Genomic DNA, 18,585 nt, shown 5'->3' with positions numbered 1-18,585 from the left:
ATGAAAATGAAATGAGTTGCGGGTACAGTGGTGCCTTGCAAGAGGAAAAGAATCCGTTCTGCGAGTCTCTTCGTCTAGCGGTTTTTTCGTCTTGTGAAGCAAGCCCATTAGCGGATTAGCGCTATTAGCGGTTTAGCGGCTATTAGCGGCTATTAAAGGCTTAAGGGATTAGCGGATTAGCTGCTAAAAGGCTATTAGCGGCTATTAAAGGCTTAAGGGATTAGCGGATTAGCTGCTAAAAGGCTATTAGCAGCTTAGTGCCTTAGAAAAAGGGGGTGGGGAGCGGAAAAAAATCGCAAGAATCGCAAGACATTTTCGTCTTGCGAAGCAAGCCCATAGAGAAATTCGTTTTGCGAAGCACCTCCAAAACGGAAAACCCTTTCGTCTAGCGGGTTTTCTGTCTTGCGAGGCATTCGTCTTGCGGGGCACCACTGTATTGGCATTGCAGGGAAAGCCTTGTGACCAGGGCTCCAAATCAGCTGAACTGTGTCCTGGTCGCAGGATAGGAATTCAAAGCAGACACATGGCCTTAACTTTTGCATGATGCTTACTGGAAAGGATAGGACGGAATCTTCAAAGAAGGATCCATCTCCTGGATCAGGCCCACTAAGATGCAGGGGATGACTGCAAGCCCTGTTATTACTTTTAAAGCATGCACTTGCCATCATAGGAATCCCAAATATTACATTAGGTTGCAGACCAATGGACGGGGGCTCTTCTTTAATTTTATTAATCATGTAGTGTTTTCTGTTTTTTAAAGCGCCTTAGATTATATTGCTTCCTCTGTGATTAGATTTCAGCCATTTTGGTAAAATCTCTCTCTTCCCCCGCCCCCCAATGGCTTGAAAGGTATTTAAATCAGTAATTTAACTTTGCCCTTGCGTTGAAGGTTGGGTTGAATTCTCTTTATTTCTCCGGAGGGCTTAATGAAGATCCAGTAATTGCGGGACCGAAGTGACTCTGACCTTTTGCCCTGGTCTTTCCTTCTTCTGCTGCTAATTCTTGCAAGAAGGCATCATCCATCATATTTCATGGCTTTCATTTCAGAAATGTTAAACCCCCCCTCCCATTTCCCTGCTGTTTTCTGATGAATGCTGTCAGTAGAAGACAGAGACCAGCACTCTGTTGTTATCTGGAAGTCTGTTGTTGCTGAAAGGCTCTCAGCCCCCATGACAACATATCATTATAGCTACTTAATAACTTGATAAAGATCATAAAGGAGCCTTATGGCAACTCATGGCTTTAGTCAGCCTTCCCATAGGAAAACATCCAAAGGACGAGATATTTTCTGCCTTTTCAGTATATCCCGGCTGGGGAAGGCAGGAGTTATACTCCAAAGCATCTGAAGGGTGCCAGTTGCATGCAGTTTTTTCAACGCACTGTGAATATTGGTACCTCTGTATCAGAGCTTTCCAAACTGAGTGTCATGACACATTAGTGTGTTGGCTGCAGTGTGTAGGTGTGTCGTGCAAATGCTCCCTTCGCTGCTTCCGGGGCTGGAAAGGAGTTGGTTTAATCTCCAGTTTGCTAGTAAAAAAAAACCCCTGAATTTCTGTGTCATGAAATGATGCATGTCTAAAAAGTGTGTCACCAACATGAAAAGTTTGGAAAGCTCTGCTCTGTATTAATAATGGTGGTGATCTGGCATGTTTCCACATCCTAAAGTGCCAACCGGATTCCTGTTTCTGTTAAACCCACAGAAAGCAGCATTTAAAAAACATTTAAACATTAAAAACATTTTTAAAAAATAAACTTTAGCACATAATACAGACTACACAATTTAATAAAAGACAGTTTAAAATATAGTGGTACCTCGAATTAAGAACAGCCCTGTTTATGAATTATTCGGTTTATGAACACCGCAAAGCCGGAAGTAGTGTCCTGGTTTGCGAATTTTACCTCGGTCTAAGAACGGAAGCCATTAGGGAAAGTGCGCCTTGGTTTAAGAACGGACTTCCGGAATGGATTAAGTTCGTAAACTGAGGTACCACTGTAGTAGTTGAATTGAAATGCAGGAACCATCCTATAGGAAACTAAAATGGAAAACACTAAAAGTGCACTGAAATAAGAAGGTCTTTAGCAAACACTCTAAAATTGAGTCATTGTACAGTCTTGTCAATATGGAGCCTTTCAAGGAGTCTCCTCTATGGTTTTCCCTTTGGACTGCAAAATAAGTCAGTAGATGATTTCTTCAGGCCCAGAAACTCTCAGACCCAATTTACAGGGATTTCTGAGGAGTCTTCCCTTCTCTTCCCACACCCCATGCAATAGTTGCATGGTATAATGGTCCTGAAAAGCAACCAGTGTGGTAAAATCACAACTTTCCATATACAGTGGAACTTTGGTTCTTGAACGGCTTAGTTGATGAACAAAGCAGCACCCACATGCCAAAAACCTGGAAGTAAGTATTCTGTTTTTTTAACTTTTTCGGAAGCCAAACATTCGCCGTGGCTTCTGCTTGAGTGCAGGAAGGTCCTGCGGCCAATCGGAAGCTGCGCTTTGGTTTTCAGATGGTTTCAGGAGTCGAACAGACTCCTGGAACAGATTAAGTTTGAGTACTAATGTTGTACTGTACTAAAAAAACTTCCTTACAGTACAGATGTATAGGAGAAAAGTCACCTTATGGTGACTCAAGACTAAGTCTAATGAAAATCAATAAAAAGAATTGGGGAGGGGAACAAGAATAAGCCCTCTATACAGTGGTACCTCAGGTTACATACGCTTCAGGTTACAGACTCCGCTAACCCAGAAATAGTGCTTCAGGTTAAGAAGTTTTGCTTCAGGATGAGAACAGAAATTGTGCTCCGGCGGCGCGGCAGCAGCGGGAGGCCCCATTAGCTAAAGTGGTACTTCAGGTTAAGAACAGTTTCAGGTTAAGTATGGACCTCCGGAACGAATTAAGTACTTAACCTGAGGTACCACTGTACTTGAAACAAAATAAAAAAAAATCCTTCCAGTAGCACCTTAGAGAAGTGTGCATGCACATGAAAGCTCATACCAATAACAAGGGAGAAGAGTCGGTGGAAGAAGATTGGAAAAAATTCAAAGTATATTTACAGAAATATTGCAAAATTAATGAATGTTAGAAGAATGCTGGAATGAAGTTATATGGTTTTAGCAGAAATGTTATAAAGAATTAAGCAAAAACTGATTGTTAATGGGCCAGAGTGGAAAATTTAAGGTTAGATTGTGTTAAGATAAATTATAGAACAAAAAATTGAGAAAGATTGAAAGGATTTGCTGAAATAGCTAATTGAACTAGAATACAAAAAAGGGAGGTGTGAGGAGGTCGATGAAACAAGTAAATGAAAGGTAAAGACATGGAAATATTGGGTGTGTTTTTAAATGTTTTTGTTTTTCTTGTTGTTTTGCTGTATTGTTTTTTGTTTTCCTTTTTATTTTCGATGTATTGTAAGGTATTGTTTTGTTCTGTTAAACTTTTTATTGTTTCTTTCTTCTTTTTTCTGTAACTATTAAACCTCTAATAAATATTATTTAAAAAAATAAATAAAGCTCATACCAATAACAAACTTAGTTGGTCTCTAAGGTGCTACTGGAAGGAATCTATTTATTTTTTTACTACGGCAGACCAACACGGCTACCTACCTGTAACCTTCTCTACTTTTCATTCTCAAAGTTGCCACATGCATGAGTTTGAGTCCTCAGACATTCAAAAGGGTATGACAGCACGTGATAAGAAGTAGTTCCAGGGCTTATTTATAATAATGAATTACTTAAAGGTAAAGATAAAGGACCCCTGACAGTTAAGTCCAGTTGCAGACGACTCTGGGGTTGCAGCGCTCATCTCGCTTTACAGTCCGGCATTTGTCTGCAGACAGTTTTTCCGGGTCATGTAGCCAGTATGACTAAGCCGCTTCTGGTGAACCAGAGCAGTGCAAGGAAACGCCGTTTACCTTCCCACCAGAGCGGTACCTATTTATCTACTTGCACTTTGACGTGCTTTTGAACTGCTAGGTTGGCAGGAGTAGGGACCGAGCAACGGGAGCTCACCCCGTCGCAGGGGTTCGAACCACCGACCTTCCAATCAGCAAGCCCAGAGGCTCAGTGGTTTAGACCACAGCGCCACCCACGTCCCCATTAATTACTTAAACAGGCTTATTCCCTCCCCCCCCCCCCACTATTTAAGAAGACTAGGCAAGTTCATGGGGGTCTGGTCACCCCAAATTTCTAGCCATGACAACTATAGGCTGGGCACGGGCGCTTTGATCTTATCCCGCAAGACCATTCTTCACTTTCTCTTTTAGTTTAAGCTTTTCCTTACTTAAGCGCTTGAAACGACTAGAAATTAAGACAGCCTGGGAAGAACAATGGATTGCATTATTTTCCCAAGCTAAACGTTCCCAGTGCAAAATGTTTTATGTATAACCTGACACAAAGCACTTCTGGCAAACTTATGGAAATAGGCATCCCTTTTCATACAAATAATATCGACAAATAATACCTGCAAGCTTTAGACATGCAATTAGGGTGCAGCACTCAGGAGTTATCTGTTTGCTTTTATAGGGAAAAAAGATAGAAAACACAGAGGTGTATTTCATTGGGAGGCAGGGTATCAGTCCTGCCCATTCTTTGAAGAGGGAGCTCACATTTTCCTAGTAGTTGTTCAGCCAGAGGACCTTCTTTCTCCTTTCCCGCTTGCATGATTTCAACTTCCAGGGCAGAAGTGACAATAGGAAGGATGTGGGTGAGCTGTCTCTTAAGCAGAGATACCAGCATATTCTCTGGAACCTGATAATATTAAAGCTTGCTTTAAATGTATACATAGCTCAAGTTATTGAGTACAAGCTTATTATTCAGTAGAACAGTGCTTCCCAAACTTGGGTCTCTAACTGTTTTTGGACTACAGTTCCCATCATCCCTGACCACTGGTCCTCCCTAGGAATGATGGGAGTTGTAGTCCAAAAACAACTGCAGGCTCAAGTTTGGGAAACAGTGGGCTAGATCAGTGTTTCCCAACCTTGGGCCTCCAGCTGTTTTCGAACTACAATTCCCATCATCCCTGACCACTGGTCTTGCTAGCTGAGGATTATGGGAGTTGTAGTCCAAAAACAGCTGGAGGCCAAAGGTTGGGAAATGCTGGGCTAGATGCACACTTGTTGTCTCTGTGGGCACAGAAGCAATTGACATGTAGTGTTTGATACGGCCATAATTCACTGTTTTGGGTTAATTTATGAGTAAAACTTACAACTGGTATAATAAAACATGATATTTAAAACATTACTGGGCATTATTATTTTACTGTTAATTCAAGACCCAATATTGCATATGATTTTCTTACAGCCCATTAACATCTTTTTATTTCCCTTTTTTGGCCCGTGGAAATATTAGGAGGGGTGGGGGAAGATGTCTTCCTGTCTGCCTTGATACATAAATGCATATTAAAAAATAGTCACAGTGTTATTTTCATGCTCCCAAGAGTTTAATTTAAACAGATGTTCTTTTAACTGTCTTCTGGAGTATAGCTTGATAAGTAAATTATGAAAGATTCAGTAGAAAACTAAACATCGATGCTCTTCTGATGCCTCGTGTTCAGTTTAATTGAACGTGAGGATTGAGGACAGATTTTTCCAGCTAAAAGTGCTTTAAAGAGCTTGTTTAATTGTCTGTAAAAGGAGAATTAAATAAGGTTGAACTGTTAAATTTATAATTCTGCTAAATGCATAAACCAATGTGCTGCATGTCAGTGTGACTTCAAGTTGGGAGTGTGAGATTAATAGAGCTAATTGTGGTATTGTTGCAAAGCAGCTCCACTTCAGAATGGCAAACATGCCTAGAATTTTCAGCAAGTTTTCCACTGAAATATTCACTTCCTGCTTCATTTTGGAAGCGCAGATGTCACGTACTGGGCCTAATTTGGATAGTAGTTGTGCTGCAGAAGGTAGGCTGCCAGTATTAATTCCTATTGGAACAGAGAGGCTAAATGTAATAATAATAATAATAATAATAATAATAATAATAATAATAATAATAATAATAATATTTATACTACCCTGCCCATCTGGCTGGGTTTCCGCAGCCACTCTGAGCAGTTCACAACAGAATGTTAAAAACTCAATAAAACATCAATCATTAAAAATTTCCCTAAACAGGGCTGCCTTCAGGCGTCTTCTAAAAGTCAGATAGTTGTTTATTTCTTTGACATCTGATGGGAGGGCGTTCCACAGGGCGGGCGCCACAACCGAGAAGGCCCTCTGCCTGGTAATCAAGAATGGACCCAGGGCTTGTGCTGAAGTGTATGGGGTGTTAGGGGGGTGGGACCACTGATGGGGAACATGTTGTAGCTTGTCTGGGGTAGCTTGTCCACCTTTGGTCCCCCACCCTGCTCTCAGCTCTCACCTCTGACTCCTCAAAGCTGTCAGCATGAGACAGTGGGCGCAGCTCAGGAAATGGCCTCCATGTATAATAAGAACGCATACGATATGTATGGCTACCGCTGCGGTTTACCTCCCTTTGAGACATAACATTTGCAATGATCAGGTTCTAACTGGTCAGGTTGAGCTAGTTCCTGCACTGCTCAGATGATTGTCATCCCTTACGATGACTGTAGTCAATGAAAATGTATTTTTCATAATCAGTGGTGATCAGTACAGGCATGTGAGCACAAAATGCAAGAACAGCCCTGCTGGATCAGATGAAAGGCCTATCTTGTCCCACAGTGGCCAACCAGATGCATTTGGGGTAAGCATATGAGCAGCCCATGAAGGCGATGTTGCTGCCCACCAGCTGATGTTCACAGGCAAGGTGCCTCTCATCCTGCAGGTTGCATATTGCCATTGTGACTAGTAGCCATCAATAGTTGTTTTTGTTTAGTCGTTTAGTCATGTTCGACTCTTCGTGACCCCATGGACCAGAGCACGTCAGGCACTCCTGTCTTCCACTGCCTGGAAGTAAAACTCATGCTGGTAGCCTCGAGAACACTGCCCAACCATCTCGTCCTCTGCCGTCCCCTTCTCCTTGTGCCCTCCATCTTTCCCAACATCAGGATCTTTTCCAGGGAGTCTTCTCTTCTCATGAGGTGGCCAAAGTATTGGAGCCTCAGCTTCACGATCTGTCCTTCCAGTGAGCACTCGGGGCTGATTTCCTTCAGAATGGAGAGGTTTGATCTTCTTGCAGCCCATGGGACTCTCAAGTGTCTCCTCCAGCACCAGAATTCAAAAGCATCCATTCTTCGGCGATCAGCCTTCTTTATGGTCCAGCTCTCACTTCCATACATCACTACTGGGAAAACCATAGCTTTAACTATACGGACCTTTGTCGGCAAGGTGATGTCTCTGCTTTTTAGCAATCGATAACCTGGAAATTTCCCCAGAATGGATGGTTCTTAATTCAGGGTATGATAGGCTTTCTTTTAATTTATTTTTATACTTTCTGCATAGTTTTCAGCTCTACCTTCTTTGAAGGCAGCCTTTGTGATTATTTTCCGTCTTGACACAAAAGTACTTCCAATAGTGAAACGAACAAGCAACTCATCTCTTCCCTTGAGCTTCCCTTCCCTTCCTGTTTTACTTTTAGTCCTTTTGAATTACATGAGATGTGGTTTGAGTAGTCTTAATGGCTAATTTGCCAAGTTTAAGAGGAATGGAGGGCACACTGCATAACCTATCTAGAATTTATTGGAAAGCTGGCAGACTCGCTGTACATTGTCTGCGGTACTTACCTTGATGCCTGCTTATTGCCTGTTCCAGTGCTGCATTAATTTGCTTTAATATTCCAAAACATACCTGATGATTTAAAAAAAAATCTTTGTGGGGCTCAAATTGCATTGATCAAATCCTAAATTGTCAAATGGTTTATCTCCCTTTAAGACACTAATTCGCATTGATCGAATTCTAAATGATCGGGTTGAGCCAGTTCCTGCAGTACAGAAATGATATTAAAACAACATTACCAGGCCCTGCTGCTTTTTCCTAATGCAGGCGTTATGTTATTCACAGTTGCATTATAACCAGAATGATTATGTTACAAAGATGTCTTGTTCCTAATGAAAAGTTTACATAAGGAAGAAGAAGGTGGGGGAGAGGAAAGTGCAGTATTACAGGAATAGCTTGGCTTTGGGCAAAAGGCTTTGGGCTTTTACTGAGTAATTGCATTTTGCATTTCTCTTGGATTCCTTTCTTACACTTCACTTTCGAGGGCTGAAGGCAGGAAACTTGGCATCTCTGGGGATGGCATCTTATTTTCCCATGACCATCAGGGCCAAGTAACATTCTGATCATTCAGTTAGGAGTTCAGAATGGAGAATAGCCAAGCCTCTGCCCTGCAAGAGAATATATGTAAAGGGTAAAGGGACCCCTGACCATTGGTCCAGCCGTGGCTGACTCTGGGGTTGCGGCGCTCATCTCACTTTATCGGTCGAGGGAGCCGGCGTACAGCTTCTGGGTCATGTGGCCAGAGCATGACTAAGCCGCTTCTGGCAAACCAGAGCAGCGCACAGAAACACCGTTTACCTTTCCGCCGGAGCGGTACCTATTTATCTACTTGCACCTTGATGTGCTTTTGAACTGCTAGGTTGGCAGGAGCTGGGACTGAGCAACAGGAGCTCACCCTGTTGTGGGAATTCGGCAAGTCCTGGGCTCTGTGGTTTAACCCACAGCGCCACCCGCGTCCCTTAGATATATGTAGAGTTATCTTAACTGCAAGAGAAGAGTTATTCTGCTTTGTCTGGTTGACGTTTTGGCAGGCAGCTTAAGCCTGATTTGATATTCCTGGTCTCTGGTGGACCCACTTGATTTTCTTGTCCATTGTCTGCACAACATCTTGGAGTCCGAGATAGTTCTTTCCCCACACATCTCGATGTGCAGTGAGATCAGGAATGGGCCTCAAGCTCTTGCACTTATTTCCCCAAGACATAGAATTGTGGTGGCCAACTGTTTTGGCGACTGTGCAACAATATTGTAGTACAGTCATACCTCATGTTATGGATGCTTCAGGTTACGTGCTTTCAGGTTGCGGACTTCGGGAAACCCGGAAGTACCGGATCAGGTTACTTCCAGGTTCTGCCGCATGCTCAGAAGCGCCAAACCGCACCGGCGCAGACATGGTGCTTCAGAATGCAAACGCTGCAGGTTGTAGACGTGCCTCCGTCACGGATTACGTCCGCAACCCGAGGTTCTACTGTATATTCATCCTGCTTTGCCTTAATATGGTTTCGCTTCTGGCCTACTGGCCAGTTGACCCATGCAGATGTGCGTCATGTCTGCATGTTACAAGTGGCCCCTCGGGTCATTGTTTTTGTTCTTATTTTAAAAATTTGTTCTTATTTTAAAAATTTGTACCCTTGATCAAACTGCCTTCAAGGCAGTTTGCAACACATTACAACAATGCAAAGTACTCCCCGGAGACTTTGGCTGGCATCAGAGTCCAGAGTAATGTTCCCATTGCTTCTGCAGTCCCAGAGTAGAGTGTTGTTGTTTTTCTGCTAGGGAGGTGAGAACAAGCCCTGGCAGGTGTCCTTTCTCTGGCCAATGGCTGAGACTAGGCTGCTCTCCAGGTTGCAAACTCCCAGTTTGTCTGGCTGGTAGCAGAGCTTAGAGTATCTTTCTCCTCATTTCTGGAGGCGTGCCACTAACACAACATTTGCAGCACCCACACCACAGATTTGGCCATGTGTATGAATTACATAAGGGGACGCGGGTGGCGCTGTGGGTAAAAGCCTCAGCGCCTAGGGCTTGCCGATCGAAAGGTCGGCGGTTCGAATCCCCGTGGCGGGGTGCGCTCCCGCTGTTTGGTCCCAGCGCCTGCCAACCTAGCAGTTCGAAAGCACCCCTGGGTGCAAGTAGATAAATAGGGACCGCTTACTAGCGGGAAGGTAAACGGCGTTTCCGTGTGCGGCGCTGGCTCGCCAGAGCAGCGATGTCACGCTGGCCACGTGACCCGGAAGTGTCTTCGGATAGCGCTGGCCCTTGGCCTCTTTGAGTGAGATGGGCGCACAACCCTAGAGTCTGTCAAGACTGGCCCGTACGGGCAGGGGTACCTTTACCTTTATGAATTACATACATAGAAAGTAAAAAATTGTACTGGGAGACCAACAATGGTCTAAGATCGCTGGTCTTCAACAAGTGGGTCGCAGCAGAGATGTTACCACCATTTTCTCTTGTTGTTTTGTTTTCTGTGCGATAAGTTGCCAGAGAAGTCAGAAATGGAATAGTTCAGACATAGGTTCACCACCTCACCTTGCTCTTTGAGACAACTGAGCCAGACAGATAAAAGATAGCATGCCAAAAATAAATGAAAGGAATGAAAGCAGATCAGTTGTTGCAAGCTAACCCAACAATTGTTACATCTGATTCCTCTATCTGGAAAGTTAAGACCATTGATTGATTTTACCCACATCTTCTCTCACATCAGCCTCAGTTCCTCATTTATGATCTGGGAAGAATTCATGTTTGTTTAGCCGGGCGATTGTGAGGATTAAGGAAACCAGGTCTTGAGAGCACTTTGCATTTTCAAAACATGGTACAAATAGGAAGGAAGAAGAAGGGCGAATCCTAGGAACAGCAAACTGTACCCTGTGGTGAATTAAGCCATTCTTTAGGCACTTGCCTGGAACTACTCAGAAAGCTAATAGCCCAGTTGAGATGAAGGCATGACTTTGATGTGGTTCTTGTGTTAAGGTACAAGGTGTATTAGAATGGTGCTAATGGAAAACGTGATCAAAACCAGAAAAATAAAAGTGGAAGTTGCTCTTATTTTAAATCTTCTTACTTGTGCCTTTCTACAAACTGAAGGCAGCTTACAACAACCTTATTACCAACTACAGTGGTGCCCCGCAAGACGAATGTCTCGCAAGACGGAAAACCCGCAAGACGAAAGGGTTTTCCGTCTGCAGAGGCGCTTCGCAAGACGAATTTCCCTGTGGGCTTGCTTCGCAAGACGAAAAATGACGAAAAGTTTTGAATTTTTTTTCGCTCCAAAACTCCTTTTCCTGAAGCGCTAAGCTGCTAAAAGCATTTTAGCAGCAAAACCGCTAATCCCCCAAGCCTTAAAAAGCCGTTTTTAGCCCTTAAATTGTCAATAGCGCTAATAGCGCTAATTCGTCAGTGGGCTTGCTTCGCAAGACGAAAAAACCGCAAGACGAAAAGACCCGCGGAACGGATTCTTTTCGTCTTGCGAGGCACCACTGTAGTTTAAAACTTCCGCAAACATATTCCTGGCCTTAGGCAGTTCAGAGAGAAGATCAGGGTTAGTGGAATTCCTAAAGAAGGCAGCCTTGCATACCTGTAATCATGGGTCTAGCACTATCTGCTGCTATTACAGACTTGATGCTTTGCTTTGTGGGGATAGTCTCTTCAGTTGGTTCCCAGATCATTGTCTTAAATCTTGTAGTTTCCTTTGCAGGCTGAGGAGGAGCTGCCTAGATTTTACAGAAGCTCTGCTTCAAGTCTTAAACCTTTGAACAGTGATCGCTTTATAACTGACAGCTTTAGTTTTCCCTACAGCAACACAGACGTTTTCCTTTCTTCCTTTGATCAATACAATCCATTAGGAATGTAGAGTATCCAACACTGCTATATGAAATATTAATTAAGCACATTTTAGCTAGATAAATGTGTACTCTGCATCCAGTGAAAGCAGGAGGTGATCTGCAGGAGTGCATGTATTTCCATTTTACCAAATCGCAGTTCTATAAATACATGTTCATCCGTTTGCATGATAATGATGGGCACTCTTTCCATGTGCCATGTTGTGCCTGAGCATCTGCAAGAGGCCTTCTGGATCATACCAAGGGGTGCATCTAAATCAGGGTTTCCCAAACTTGGGTCTCTAGCTGTTTTGGGGCTACAGTTCCCATCACTCCTGATGACCGCTGGTCCTCCTGGCTAGGGATGACGGGAGTTGTAGTCCAAAAACGGTTGGAGACACAAGTTTGGGAAACCCTAATCTAAATGAACACCTTGTTTCCAAAGGTGACCACTTCACTGGGTCCAGGAAGCCAGCCAGCCAGCAGCCCTTTCGCTTTGGTTCGCCCCCAAAAGCTGACACTCAAAGGCATGCTGAAGATGGAGAGTCCATATGGCTTTCATGGCCAGTACTTATTGGTTGACATTCTCCATGAATTCGTCCAAACTCCTTTTAATGGCACTGCAGCCAGTGACCATTACCACATCTTGTGATGGTGAATTCCATAAATCTACGTATGTGCTGTGGGAAGAAGCATTTGCTTTTTGAATCATAGAATCATAGAGTTGGAAGAGACCACAAGGGCCATCGAGTCCAACCCCCTGCCAAGCAGGAAACACCATCAGAGCACTCCTGACATATGGTTGTCAATGTTGGATTCCGAGCCATTATCAGCAGAAACTGGCAACTCTCCCAGGCACCCGGCTCGGTCTCCTGTTGACCTCCCGGTCTGCTCTCCCGGCAAGGACCAGGCAGAGGTCGCGACAGGCGATCCTTCTCAGCGTGAGAAGAACACACCACTCTTTCCTGCCCCCCCGGCAGGGGAAAGAGATAAGACAGAAACGTATTTACATGGCTTTATTCCTGTCTTTGCAGTGTTACAGAAAACATGTCTGCACTCATCAACCTCCAGCAGACGACTCCACAAGCACTTCCTGTGCAGCTCATATTACACTCTGAGCTAATTCCGGTGCTGTCTGTTTCCCACAGACACTCCCAACATCACATGACTTTTCCCAGCAATCAGCTTGCAGCATCATTGCTTCAATATCGTAACATACTCCCCCATTTGATTCAATGTGTGCTGCGAGATCCAGAGAAGAAAACAAACAGTTGTTATACATATAACACTCCCCTGTTGTTTCAGTTCCACCCTTGGAACTACCCGCCACTGGTTTCCCCAGTGTACCTCTCTGGTTGTCTGACTTCCAAGGAATGAGTGCATCTGCATTTCCTTGGCTAGGGAATGTAGCGTTACGCTTAGCATCTCCCTGTTGTGTCTTTGTCTCTGACTTAGACACAGCTTTAACCTGTCTTGAGTTGTCAACAATAGTAACACATGCTATTGCTGAGTTAGCAAACTCCTTTGAGTACCTCTTGGGTGGTACTCCCTTTGTCGCTCTTTCGGACCTGCGTAAGAGGTGCTGATCCTCTCTGCTCACTGGTTCAGTCTCAGGACTCTTTGGAGAACCAGTTCCAATAGTAAACAGTGGTTCATCCTCCACCTGTGAAGGTCTAGCCATTGTGTGAGATTTCCTCTCAATGACTGTGTCAACTGAGCTCTTCGAGCTATCACTGTCACTCTCAGTACCACTGTAATCAGTAAAATCATCATCATCATCTGAACTGTTTTCAGTGGGAAATGTGTGAACAATTACTCTCTCCTGTTCAGGAACACTCTCTAGAAGTTTTGTGAGAATCACCTGACCAGATTCAGACAAAATTACTCTGTAGAGACCCTTTTCATAACCCACAAAAATGCCTCTGGCATTCTTCACTCCATCTGGAGTTTCTGTCCTGACGTGAGATCCAAAAACCTTAAAATGCGCGACAGAAGGTTTTCTGTGGAACAGCTTTTCAAAAGGAGAACATTCCATACCTTTGGAAACCTTTCTCACCCAACAGTAACAATAACATGATAGAGACTCCGCCCAAAACTCATGTGGCAAATGTGAACTCAGCAATTGCGCCTTCATCCCATTTTGCAATTCTTTGTTCACTTGTACACAGACACTTCTGTTCCATGCATCTGCTGAAACAGCAACCTTGTGCCTTATTCCTTTCTTATGCAGGAAATCCTGAAAATCCTGTAAAAGAAAAACTGGCTTTTCATCTGTGAAAAGACAATCAATGTTAGCATTATGAATACTCTTAACCTTCTCACAAAACTCTTTAAACCTTTCTAAGGCTTCTTGTGGTCTGTTCAACATGAATAACCACACGTAATGAGAAAAATGATCCACACACACAAGATAAAATCTTGCATTGCCTCTAGACGGTGCTAGAGGACCAATCACATCAGCATACACTCGCTGAAAAGCTTTGGTTACTCTCGTAGTCTTCGTCGTACCTGCAAGAGAGATCATGTTAGATTCAGAAGCATTACATTTTATGTAATCACTTTCATCAAAAGTCAACAAATACAGTCCATCTTTCTCTCTGGCAGAAAGATTCGCTCCATTGAAAACTCGGCTTTTGTTGACAGCAATGCTTTTCCAGGTTTCATCTGGGACTTGGTACGACTTTTGCCTGACGCCTCAGGCTTTGCAGAGCTCCCCTCAGCTCTTTTCTGTTGACGTGGCTTCTTACAGCTCCGCTGAAGATGCCCAGTCTGTCCACAATTGAAACAACGGACAACGTTCAAAGCAACAGCCTGTTCTTCACTTGCAATAGCCGTGGGGGTGTCAGAACTCTGAGCTTCTCTCCCCCTGTCTTTGACATCTATTGCAGCAAGTCTGTCCCTTTCGTTCAGAACGACTGAACAGATTCTTTCCACGGTTAGATCGGCCGCTGGTAGCGAACCAAGCTGACTTGCAACGGTTTTATAAGTCCGATTAAGGCTGTTAATAATCATGAAGCAGAATATCTCTTCCTGTAGAGGGAAATTGCGTTGCGCCATCTGCTGGCGTAAGAATTTCATCTCTGTCAAATGCGCTTGCACATCTCCATCAGGCGCTAGCCTTAGATTGGTCAGCTTTTCAAAATGCAGCAACGCTGAAGAACCAGCATCTCTTTGATGTATTCTACGCAGCGTTTCCCAAATCTCACGTGCGTATTCCAAATCCTGAACATGCACGAGCTGATCATCTGAGATACACAGAATTATGGCCGTCCTGGCTTTCACATTCTGCGAATTCCAACCTGGCGTTGGTGCAGGAGGAATAGGGTTCTCAATCACCCTAAAAATCCTCTGATTCTGTAGCAGGGCTTTCATCTTTATAGACCATGAGGCATAATTGTCATTAGACAGTGGAGGTGGGTAAGGTAAGCCTCCCCCCTTCTTGGTATCCATTTTGAATCCAAGCCTCAGCTCTGACTCTCGAGCCTTGTAAAATCCAAGAGTCTATTGGCACCTGGCAGCTCTGGAAAGTCCCTCCAAGAGCAGTTTGCCAAGACAAAACAAACGCTGGAATGTTTACCCAGTGTTTTTCCAGCCTCTCCACAGTCCCAGCCTCTTCCGGTTGGCCAGTGATTTTCCACTTCCTTTTCAAGCTAGCTATCTCCGAAGTAGCTGAAAAGATTGACGTCTCGTTGCTTAGCAACTGGACATTCCAAACTTGAATAACAAGCTTCTTATCTGGGCCCTGGTATGCGAAGTATGTGGCTCTCTCTCAGTGCCGTTTCTAATCCAAGAAAACAGCTCTCGTGAACCAGAGAATCTTCAATCTGCGTTCACCCTTTTAGCCCATAAAATCAGCATACCTTGGGGGTTCCGTTGCTCGTTTCCTTATCAGCAAAACTGATTGCTCCGGTGCTCTGCCGGTCTTGCAGCTTGCATCTGCCCGCTACCATATCTTCCCTTATCTTCAAGCAGAGGATGAAGTTACGATCCACCAACCTCTTTCGCTGCTTTCATGGAATGAAACCATCCTCTGCTACCAGATGTTGGATTCCGAGCCATTATCAGCAGAAACTGGCAACTCTCCCAGGCACCCGGCTCGGTCTCCTGTTGACCTCCCGGTCTGCTCTCCCGGCAAGGACCAGGCAGAGGTCGCGATAGGCGATCCTTCTCAGCGTGAGAAGAACACACCACTCTTTCCTGCCCCCCCGGCAGGGGAAAGAGATAAGACAGAAACGTATTTACATGGCTTTATTCCTGTCTTTGCAGTGTTACAGAAAACATGTCTGCACTCATCAACCTCCAGCAGACGACTCCACAAGCACTTCCTGTGCAGCTCATATTACACTCTGAGCTAATTCCGGTGCTGTCTGTTTCCCACAGACACTCCCAACATCACATGACTTTTCCCAGCAATCAGCTTGCAGCATCATTGCTTCAATATCGTAACAGTCAAGCCTCTGCTTAAAGACCTCCAAAGAAGGAGACTCCACCACACTCCTTGGCAGCAAATTCCACTGTCGAACAGCTCTTACTGTCAGGAAGTTCTTCCTAATGTTTAGGTGGAATCTTCTTTCTTGTAGTTTGGATCCATTGGATCCAAGGTCTGATAAGCTCCTCCCACAGCTAATCACCTGCCTCAACAGAAACCCTGCCCCCTCTGACCTTTGCACAGGGAGAGCAGCTAATCAGCCACAAAGAATCACACACACAAGAAAAACCCTTTTGGCTGCCGTGAATCTCTTGCCCATCAACTTCACGGGTATATTCTGACATTATGAGAAAGGGAGTAAAATCCTCTTCCTCTCCACTTTCTGCAAATCATGCGTACTTTTATATAGACTTCTGAAATAAAAGTTTCATCAGGCAATTTGTGAGCATGTCCTTTGTGGCAATTTGTGAGCATGTGTTAGATTGTGGAGCCTGGTTAGAGCACACTTTCTTATCCCAGTAAAACTACTTTAAAGGGATCATAATAGGTATAGCAGCGCAATTCCCTTGTGCCTGAGGGTACCTTTATTCCAGGTGGGAGTCTATACCAACATAGTTATAGAGGAACAAAGAGGGAAAGCAGCTGTATATGCAGACAAGCTGACAAACCCTAAGATATGTGTTCATTAGGAAGGTCAAGACTGGGCACCACAGTTCAAGAAGGACACTGACAAAGTGGAACGTGTCCAGAGGAGGGCAACCAAAATGGTCAAAGGCCTGGAAACGATGCCTTATGAGGAACGGCTAAGGGACCTGGGCATGTTTAGCCTGGAGAAGAGGAGGTTAAGGGGTGATATGATAGCCTTGTTCAAATATATAAAAGGATGTCACATAGAGGAGGGAGAAAGGTTGTTTTCTGCTGCTCCAGAGAAGCGGACACGGAGCAATGGATCCAAACTACAAGAAAGAAGATTCCACCTAAACATTAGGAAGAACTTCCTGACAGTAAGAGCTGTTCGACAGTGGAATTTGCTGCCAAGGAGTGTGGTGGTGTCTCCTTCTTTGGAGGTCTTTAAGCAGAGGCTTGACAACCATATGTCAGGAGTGCTCTGATGGTGTTTCCTGCTTGGCAGGGGGTTGGACTCGATGGCCCTTGTGGTCTCTTCCAGCTCTATGATTCTATGATTCTATGACTGCTGTCAGCCAATTAAGGACTCCCCCTTTTTTATAATAATATTTTATTCTTTTTTCCATATAGAAAATTACATTTGTTACTCAACAATTATATTCCAGTTCAACGACAGTAGTGGCTTCCTGTTCACCCAACATGGATGTTTGTAACCCAAATGACATACAATTGTGTTTTAAGGTTCCGTCTTATCTAATTTCATCCTCTCTACCATGTTTCATAATATATTCTGCTGTTTTCTTACACTTCAAACCATGCTGTGGTCTTCACGTATAGGAAATGACTTTTTTTTATAGACTAGAAAAGGCTCCCAGGCTTCTTCAAAGGCTTCTGAATGAGCTATAATACTTGTGTTGGTCACATTCACAGCTGAACACTTGAAGCATCTTCCTAATATATATATATATTAAAGGAAAAAATGCATTCCTAAAAGATGTATAAGCTTGGTCTCTGATAACTTTAAGAAAAGAAGAAAAGTACCCAGTCCGATGTCCATTCTTGATAACTGGGACTTGCCCCATCACACAGTAAAAATGGGTGGACTTGGCGGTCCATGTGGACAAATTCCAGCGGCTTCCCATGCATGCTCACAAGGATAGATGGCGTAATTTTCAATAGACCTTTTATGAAATCAAGTGAGTGAGTGAAACTCTCTCTTCTCCCTCTCTCTTTCTCTTTACACATCAGTGCCCAACAGTTAAATTGGCACGTTTCTTATTTTTGTGTATCCGTAATCAACCAAGTCCTCTGAAAATTGATAGATGTGCTCATTAAGGGCAGTTCTTGCTGCCGGCTGCAGTTTCACAAGCCTCCGCCGCCAATGGGAAGGAGCGCTTCACGCTCGGCGCTGGCAAGTGATACTCCGCCGTGATACATCTGGCTTCCAGCTCCCTTTCAGAGATTCTAAAGCCTCTTGTTTTCATGTATTGAACATGCTTTGTTGGGAATTTACATGAGTACAAGTCACCCATTTCCCAATTACAGCATGGAAACAAGGTGGGAGGCTAAAAGCTTCAATCTATCTCATGTGCCTTCTTCTCCTGTATGGATGAGTTTTGCAAGCGCTCTCCTCTCCGCCCTCTCCCATTTTGCAGGGAGAGCCATTTTGCAGATTTTTGAACATCTGTGTGCATTTAAACATATCCCAGTGACTTCACCGGTTTGCATGAAAAGGAATGTACGTCTGCACGGCTGATTATATGGGTGCTTTTTGTGTCGTGTAAAGTAGCGGGCCACCTGTTTCTGGTTATAGGAAGAAGGATAGTGTTTCTGGTTCTAGGGAGAAGGATAGGCTGTCGGTTACCTTTTTTACATGTTGAAACTGGAATGGCTTATGCTGTTTCCGTACCTCCTGCCCTCCTCGCACCTGTTAAGCTGCTAGTATTCTGAATGGGGGTAACGGTGGAGGACAGATGGAGTTGCAACTCAAATATCCGTAAATTGTGTGCCACATTTGTGGCTGGGCAAAGCTGCAGGAGGGATGAGG

The 18,585-nt window shown here is 44.1% G+C and overlaps 1 protein-coding gene across 1 annotated transcript in view; it reads left to right on the top strand.

Annotated features, from left to right (window-relative positions):
* Nucleotides 1-18,585, top strand: part of CHCHD3 (coiled-coil-helix-coiled-coil-helix domain containing 3) — a 217,562-nt gene that overhangs the window by 166,416 nt on the left and 32,561 nt on the right. The window lies entirely within an intron of this gene.

The sequence above is a fragment of the Podarcis tiliguerta genome, assembly GCF_965153285.1.
Source record: "Podarcis tiliguerta genome assembly, chromosome: 10".
In the NCBI taxonomy this organism is placed as follows: Eukaryota; Metazoa; Chordata; class Lepidosauria; order Squamata; family Lacertidae; genus Podarcis; species Podarcis tiliguerta.
The sequence above is the reverse complement of the archived record's forward strand: the minus strand, read 5'-3'. Positions and strand labels throughout refer to the sequence as shown.